Below are 8,727 nucleotides of genomic sequence, written 5' to 3'. Positions count from 1 at the left end.
CCTATATGAAGAGCGGTATTTTTCGACAGCAACGCACTGCGTCCGCCCAGACAGATAAGATTGAAAGAGCTGATTTGCCACGCCAAGGATACCATATCCTTCTAGTTTACTTATTAAAATTTGATGATTTAAATTATCAAATGCCTTGCTATAATCAATAAATATACTCAACGTTAGTTTTCCCGCATCAATATTATTAATTATTAGTTCTTTTTGGCGTAACAAAGCTGTTTCGGTTGACCTGCCCGAGCGGAATCCGTGTTGACATTCAGAAAGAATGTCATTCTTCGCAAAGAAATTGTTAGTGCGTGCAGAAATCAGTTTTTCTAAACCCTTAGAAAAAGCGGATAAAATGGAAAAAGGCCTATAATTCGCCAGGTCATTTCGGTTCCCACCTTTGAAAATAACTGACGCCCTTGCTTTCTTCATATTTGTTGGAAAATGTCCCCATTCCATAACAACGTTAAACACAAATGCGAGATGAACTGCGATGACATCGATTACAAATTTTATAGGTCTGATTTGAATGCCGTCTGCATCAACAGCATTGCTGCTTTTTAAGCCCAAAAATATACGACAAATTTCGGCATCGTCAGTCGGCTCGAGAAAAATGCTGTGCGTACGTCTCTTAACAGCAGTACCACTGACCGTGTTATTTGATGATGCCGTCATGTTCACAAAGTGTTCATTGAAACGTTCGGTTAAGAGGATGCCCGACACCTTTTCATTATTCACGGTAATCTCACGCAAACTGCGATTCACATTACCCTGTCTGATTGCATCATTGATAATTGTCCAAGTCTTTTCTGGATTTTTTCTCTGCACGGCTGCAAAAAGGCTCTCGTAATAGAGTGCTTTAGCTTTTCGCAGTTCTTTATTTAGTGTATTACTTAACTTCCTAAATGCAACGAGATCACTTTGCTGGCGCGTACGCAGAAATTTATTGAACATCCTATTTTTTTTCTTAATCATTCTAACATGCTGTGGTTGCACCCACGGCTTTCTAATGCGTTATTTTTACCTCTCCTGTTTTAAGCGGGAAAGACAAATTGTATAGGCGACTGAATATGGACAGAAATTCATCGTACGCTTGACTAGCATCTTTATTGTTATAAAGAGAAGACCAGTCTGTGCGCAAAGCAAGTGCGCGAAAGTGTTCCATATTCTCGCCTGACAGGCATCTGTAGCTGAGCGTGGTATCAGGTTAAGTTCTTTCGTGAATATAAAATGAGCATATTATGAATATAGGACAATGATCACTGATATCATAGCTGATAGTCCCGGCTGTGTAAATCTCTGCACCAGCGTTAACAATGAAATTGTCGAGACCTGATTGACAAGATGGTGTCACGCGAGTAGGTGTCGTAATAACGCTGCAGAAACCGGAAGAATTGATCACATTAGTTACTGCACGAGTTGGAGCGCTTTCATCAAGCACGTTAATGTTGAAGTCACCACCAAGAAGCACTTTGTAATTGTGAAAAGTAGCATGCTCTAATAGCTTTTCAGTAAATTCTAAGAAATTAGATACATTACCAGTAGGTGGTCGATACATCACAACAAACAGGTTATTGTCTGATTTAACGCTTAGCACTTCGTAATGTGGCGTGACGCAGGTGAATTCCTCAAGCACATCACACTGTATGCCGCGCTTGACATGCAATGCTACACCGCCCTCACGTTTATCGGTGCGATTAATAAAGAAATGTCTGTAACCATCTATGATCAGCATTTCACTGTGTTCCTGATTCCACGTTTCAAAGAACATGATAATGTCAAATGGAAAAGTAAACTCGGCTAGAAACATAGTATGTCGTGCTTATAGGCAAGTGAACGCGCATCCACGTGAAGCGCGGAAATGTTTTTTGCGTGTGCGGGCAGAGCAATTTCGCTTGGAAAGCTATACTCACGATACATCGTGTAGTCAAAAGAGAGCGAAGTTGAACTTATTTAGACGCTGTAGTTTAGGCGATCTTCTGAAGATCAGTCTCTGAGGCAATGTGGACAACACTACTGGCTTCAGTCTTGCGTGCAAGTACTTTCCCATTTCGCGTCCAGACAAAGTGCCACTGACATTCGCGCTTTCTTGCTAATGCCAGCGAAAGAAGGCGTTTCAAGGTCGGACAGAGGTGCTCATCAATAAATACTCTGGTATCATCAGGAATTCCAACCTGATTGTTTCGCAACCTAGCCTTCCGCGCTTTTTCAAGAACACTGTCCCTCTTCTGTTTGCTCTTAAACTGGACAACTGTATTAGATTTTCCAGCTTCTCGGGTGGGCACACGGTGACAGGCTTCAATGTCAGAAGAAGTTATGGGCTCAGCTAGCGCATCACCAATTTTCCCAACAAGTTCAGTAACGCGTTCATTGTCCTGTTGCACAAGTCCCTTAATTTCTATATTGGACCTGCGCGAGTATTGCTCCGATTGAACAATCCTCTTCTGAAGTTGTTGAATAACATTTTCATTTTCCATGCACCTAGCACATAACTTTTCATTCGTCTTTCTCCAGGCTTCCCCATCCTGTGTGGCTTCTCTAAGCTTCTTTTTCATGTCCTCAAATTGGTCGCTCATAAATTTAACACTGTCCACGAGAGACTTCATTTCAGCACGAAGTTCTCGGATTTCGCATCGGCTTTCTCTTTCAGCTGTAGATTTCGTCATGTTTTCGCAAAGGAACAATACCAGTGGACAGAAGGTATAATAAATATACAATAGGTACACAGTGTTGCGATGGTTGACGGGTGGAGGCAACGCCCCTCCCGTAGTGAACGAGACAGTCGTTCCAGCCGAAGAACGCCGGGTATATTCACGCTCGGAAATGTAAAGAAAAGATAAGGTGAGAGGGAAGGTGTGACAGAAAGAGTGCGCACATGCACACTGAAGGAAATAGCTTACTTGTCGTGTTCATGGGTTACCGCACACAGCAATACAGAAAGGCAGCAGCGACAGCATAAACTATCTAGTTACAAAGCATGTATAATTTGGACAACAACCTGCAGTACAGGGATCAAGTTTTTAGCGTTACGCCGAGCAGCTGTCACTGCTGCCAAGTGTCGGTCCAGCGAAGGCAGCCGGCTTTAGTACCGCTTGTCCTGATGACGTCCTCAGCGGGAGAACCGTCAAGGAAGTGACGCAAGCAGACCAAGGCTCCTGGTGATCAGCAAGATTCGCGATATCTGCAGTACAGGGATCAAGTTTTTAGCGTTGCGCCGAGCAGCTGTCACTGCTTCCAAGTGTCGGTCCAGCGAAGGCAGCCGGCTTTTGTACCGCTTGTCCTGATGACGTCCTCAGCGGGAGAACCGTCAAGGAAGTGACGCAAGCAGACCAAGGCTCCTGGTTATCAGCAAGATTCGCGATATCTGCAGTACAGGGATCAAGTTTTTAGCGTTGCGCCGATCAGCTGTCACTGCTGCCAAGGTTCACGCAAGTAGAAGCCTTCTTCGATCTGCGGCGCATCACATCGCAACGTGTGACGTACCTTCACGTCGTCTCAGCACTTGCCTCCGAGGTAGCTGATCAGTTCGACGACGTCATGAGCGCCTGACATTCGGCCGCACCCTACGACCATTTCAAGGCAATAGTGTTCGCACTAAAGACCGTGTCGTAGAGAAGTTGGTTACAGCAACTCCTCAACGCGGAAGAACTAGGCTATCGCCGACTGCCGCAGCTATTACATCGGATGCGACAGCTACTCGGCGACCGCACCAAAGACTCCGAGAGTCCACTATTTCGTGAGCTTTTTCTGCAACGCTTGCCTGAGACACTTGTCGCGGTATTGGCAGCTGCGGATGATATGCCTCTTGACAAACTAGCAGAGCTCGCGGACCGCGTCAACGACTACTCCGGCGGAAGCTCCGCGGTGTCCTCGACCACTGTCACAACAGACCTCGAGGCCTGCCAATCTTGCCTCGAGGTGAAAATTCACCGGATGTTGGACACCATGGCAGCAATGCAAATGGACACGCCTCGCCGCTCTCCACTGGCTAAAGGTTACTCAAGTTCGCCGTTCCCGTTCCCGCCCAAGGCACACTTCCGACGGCTTCTACTGTTACCGTACCAGGTTCGGCGCCAGACCTCCCAAATGTCGACAGACTTGTCGCTGGCAGTGAAACATATAAGCGAGTCACTAATGGCGGCGCGTGACTCAACCGCTACGCAAAGCCCCCCATTCTACATCACCGGGAGCGTCGCAGGCCATCGCTTTCTTGTGGACACTAGTGCAGAGGTGAGCGTGATTCCTGCCTCCAGCCTCGACCGACACGGTTGTCGGACGACTGGGCCTTTGCAAGCTGTGAATACATCCACAATCGCAACATATGGTCAACGCTCCGTAACCAGGGCCTGCGTCGCATAGTTCGGTGAATTTTCATCCTCGCTGACGTGCGCTTCGCCGTACTAGGTACGGACTTTTTTACCCATTTCGGTTTCAACGTGAATCTCCGCTCCTGCCAACTTGTGTACTGTACGACCAGCCCCTCTGTGCAAGGTATCCTCGCACTGCTGTCCGCCTGTACACAAGCAGCTCCGCATTCGCCATCATCAGAATTTGCCTCTATCCTCAGTGAATTTCCTGAACTTACCAAACTTAGCAACCTGGAACTTCCGGTGCGACATAATGTGACGCACCACATCGTCACCACGGGTCTTCCGGCGTCCTGCAAGCCACGACGTCCTGCTGGAGGCCACCTCACCACAGTTCGCAGAGAATTTGACCACATGCTACAGCTAGGCATAATCCGCCCATCGTCAAGCAGCTGGTCATCTGCCCTGCACATGGTGCCCAAGCGTGACTCCGGAGATTGGCGCCCTTGTGGAGATTATCGTGCATTGAATGCACGCACCACCACCGACCGGTCCCCGCTTCCGCACATTCAGGACTTTGCTACCACTCTTGCTGAAACAACCATATTTAGCAAGATCTAGACAAGGCATATCATCAAATTTCTGTGGAACCAGCGGACATACCGAAGACTGCCATCCCAACCCCTTTTGGCCTATTCAAGTACGTCCGCATGCCTTTCGGGTTACGTTATGCAAGCCAAACTTTTCAAAGCTTCATCAGTGAAGTCATACGTGGTCTGCACTTCCCCGTCGCCTATCTTGATGATCTGCTGGTGGCAAGTTCTTCACAAAAGCAGCTCGCTGACCATCTGCGGTTGCTGTTGTCGCGACTCCAGGAACATTGCTTGACTATCAACACAACCAAATGTGTCTTTGGTGTTGGCAACGTCGAATTTCATGGAACCCTTGCCACACCTGAGGGAATGAAGCCATTGGACAGGAAGATTCAAGCTCTGCGGGATTTCCCGCGCCCATCGTCGCCTCGCAAGCTCCACCAATTTCTTGGGCTTCTGAACTTCCACTGTTCGTTCCTGCCTGATACGGCGCGTATCATTCTACCTCTGACCGACATGTTGAAGGCTCCCAAAGACACCATCTGCGATCTTGGAGTGGACATCCGGCGCCTTCCAAGAAGTCAAGAATGCCCTGGCACACGCCACTTTCCTAGTGCATCCCCTAACAGGCGCGCCCATGCGGCTCGGCACCGACGCCTCCTCTAGTACCGTTATGCTGTTCTGCAACAATTCCAGCAGAATTTGTGGTGTCCACTCGGTTCCTTTTCGCAGAAGATGAAGCCTACAGATACTGGATACAACACTTTCGAGCGCGAACTCCTGGCTGTCTACCTTGGCACTCGCAACTTTCGCCACCTTCTCGAAGGTGCCGTGCTTCAGGTACTGACAGATCACAAGCCAATGACATTCACTTTCCGTGGAAACCACAGCACACAAACGTCCAGGCAAATTCGGCACCTGCATTTTGTCTCTAAATTCACGGTCGACCTCCGGTACATCGAAGAAACCCTTATGCGGCTGCCGACGCCTTGTCACGTGTCGACGCGTTTTCCACTGCTGCTGTGGACTTCGACATCATCGCAGAGGCACAAAACTCTGACAACGAGCTGCGTGACCTGCGTGCAGGGCCCACATCTCTCGTTTTCTGAGGTGCAACTGCCGTTGTCCTCCGGTACGATCTCCTGCAACATGTCAACAAGCTGTGCCCGTCCGTTTGTGCCTTCCTCGCACCATCGTCACGTCTTCGGCAAGCTACACGACTCGAGCCATCCTGGTGTTCGTACCACTCAGCGTTTCATCACCTCCCGCTTTGTGTGGCCCGGCATCAACGCAGATGACCGCCGCTGGGCCCGAGAATGTCATCGCTGCCGAGATGCAAAAACGACCCACCACACCAAGTCACCACTTCAACCCTCCCGGCCGCCTGACTCTCGGTTTGACCATGTTCACATCGACATTGTCGGTCCATTGCCTTCATAGCGTAGTAAACGCTACATCCTCACCTGCGTTGACCCCTACACGCTCTGGCCTGAAGCGTCTCCTGCACACGATATTGCGGCGTCCACCGTGGCGTCCGTTTTCGTAGCCGGTTGGATATCTCGATTCGGCTGCCACAGCGTGGGAGCAACCAACCGCATCCGACAGTGAGCTCTTCGGAGCGTTAACAAGCATCCGCGGTATCCGCCACATCAACACAACTGCAAACCACCCGTCAGCAAATGGAATGGTGGAAAGGCTTCATGGCCAGTTGAAAGCCGCCCTCATCACCCGCCACGCTTGAACTTCATGGGTCAACGACCTGGCGCTAGTTCTACTAGGTAGTCGGTCGGCGATAAAAGAGGACCTCGGGTGTACTGCTGCCGAAATGGTCTACGGGACGACACTAAGTCTAGCCGGTGAATTCTTCGCACCACCTGCAGTCCCCAGCCTGCGCCTCCTGCCTGTCGAGCTGATGTTGCGAAGATCAGCTCGACAGCTTAGATTTAAGTACACGTTAAGGAACCCCGGGTAGTCAATATTCCCGGAGTTCTCACTGCGACGGGCCTCATAATCAGATCTGGCTATTGGCACGTAAAACCACACAATTTATTTCTATTTTTTTATTTTTGCTAACTGCAAAAACTAAATTAACAAGCACAGTGAGAGCGCGCACAGCAAACCTGAACGCCCACACCCGATGACCGCGGACACTCGCTGTCGAAACGCTTGCGTGAGGAAGCACGGCAGCAGCAGCGAGCGACGTGACCTTCGTGCTGTCTAAATGTCTATGCTGTCTATCGCTTCAACGTAAAGTAAACGCCGAGAACACAGAGCACGCACATAGTTGCGAGCCGCCGGTGCACCTAGAATTTTGCTCCAACGCCGTTTGCTCTCAATATACGGCCATGCGACCGGGAGCGACCAACACATGTGCAGTTGCGTCCGGAGTAGTTTGCAGCGCAGTTACAGCCCTCGGTGCCTCACTCCACGCGCTTCCTCTCCCCTTTGGTTCCTTTCACGCGGGTGAGATTTAAGGGACACCAAAGCGAAACAGTAAATCAGTTTAGACTAATGAAGCATTGTTTGAGAACCCTGCAGGCAGTCATTTAAAAAAATAGTTTGATTATTACATGAGAAAATGAAGATTCAAGTATCAGTATTTGAATTTCGCGCCGAAACCTCAGCGTGACGTTAGGGATTCCAAAGTATGTTTTCGCATTTGGGCCGCGTTGGCTGAATAAAGGTTCCCGAACTTGCCATGTTTAATATCTGGTTCCTTTAAAACACAATGTAGTCAATCTGTACCGCTATATATATTTAGTTGTCCTTAGAAGATGCCATCAAAATCCAAGACGTGACAGCCCCCAGGTGCGGGAACTTAAGTAGGCGTCGCCTCCCGTATTTCGTTCTTGCGCTATTTCTGGCTTACCAAACGTCTTATCGTTGTAAGAGTGGTGTTTTCGGGGTTGTAGAATGGTAATTTGCTGATGCAGAAGAAATCATTTTTCGCTTTAGTGTCCCTATAAGCTGCGATCATCGGCTCCCCTCGCACTTTTCACTCGCACATACAGCATAGGGCGCGCGGGCGATCATACATACAGCGTAAGGGCGATCGAGCCCCGTAAGGGCTTGATCGACCTTACGGCACGTCCACACTGGGAAATCCGGCGTCTATAGCGAACAGAGATCTCCTGTCGCCGAAATTCGCGTCGTGCACACTAGTTGCCCACCACGCCGCCGGAGCGCGATACAGAGCCATCTGCCGTGTAGGACGCTGACCTCCAAGCAAGCGCGGGATAGCCCGGATGTTCCCACGACACGAAACTAGGGGGTACTGGAATGGGGGAGTCGGTCCAGCGGACAGTTTGGCAAGCGCCAAGGGTGTAGCACGCACAGGCCTCTGCGAGCCCCAGCCCACAGACCAGTCCGGCTTGTAGCTTTGATGTCCCCGTTGCCGCTTTGGTGTGCTGGAGGCGCCGCCAATACTGCTAAATAGTGACACGTTGTTTTAATTAGCAAACAACACGATTTAATAAATATAATTGCATCGAGCCGCCAACTTGCGATGCTAGGTTCAGCACTACCGCCTCCCGCAACTTCTGCCGGTGCGCCTAGGGACAAGCGCACACAACACGCGCTAAGAAACTCCTCCATAGTGCCTAAGCAGAGTCACATAATCAAGGACCAAATGCCCCCAGATTTTCTCTCTCGCACCCGCTCTTACTCGCGCTGCGCAGAAACGTCGAGCGCCGTAAAAAGCGCCACGCCCCGCTGTACTTACTAGCAATTGTAAAAAGGTGTCCGGGAACGATCAGCGCGGAAGGGGCTATTCCGGCGGATCTCGCCACCGCCGAACTGGGTTCCGCGCCCCTCCAGACGCCGAATATCCC

The sequence above is a fragment of the Dermacentor variabilis genome, chromosome 11, assembly GCF_050947875.1.
Source record: "Dermacentor variabilis isolate Ectoservices chromosome 11, ASM5094787v1, whole genome shotgun sequence".
Classification (NCBI taxonomy): Eukaryota; Metazoa; Arthropoda; class Arachnida; order Ixodida; family Ixodidae; genus Dermacentor; species Dermacentor variabilis.
The sequence above is the reverse complement of the archived record's forward strand: the minus strand, read 5'-3'. Positions refer to the sequence as shown.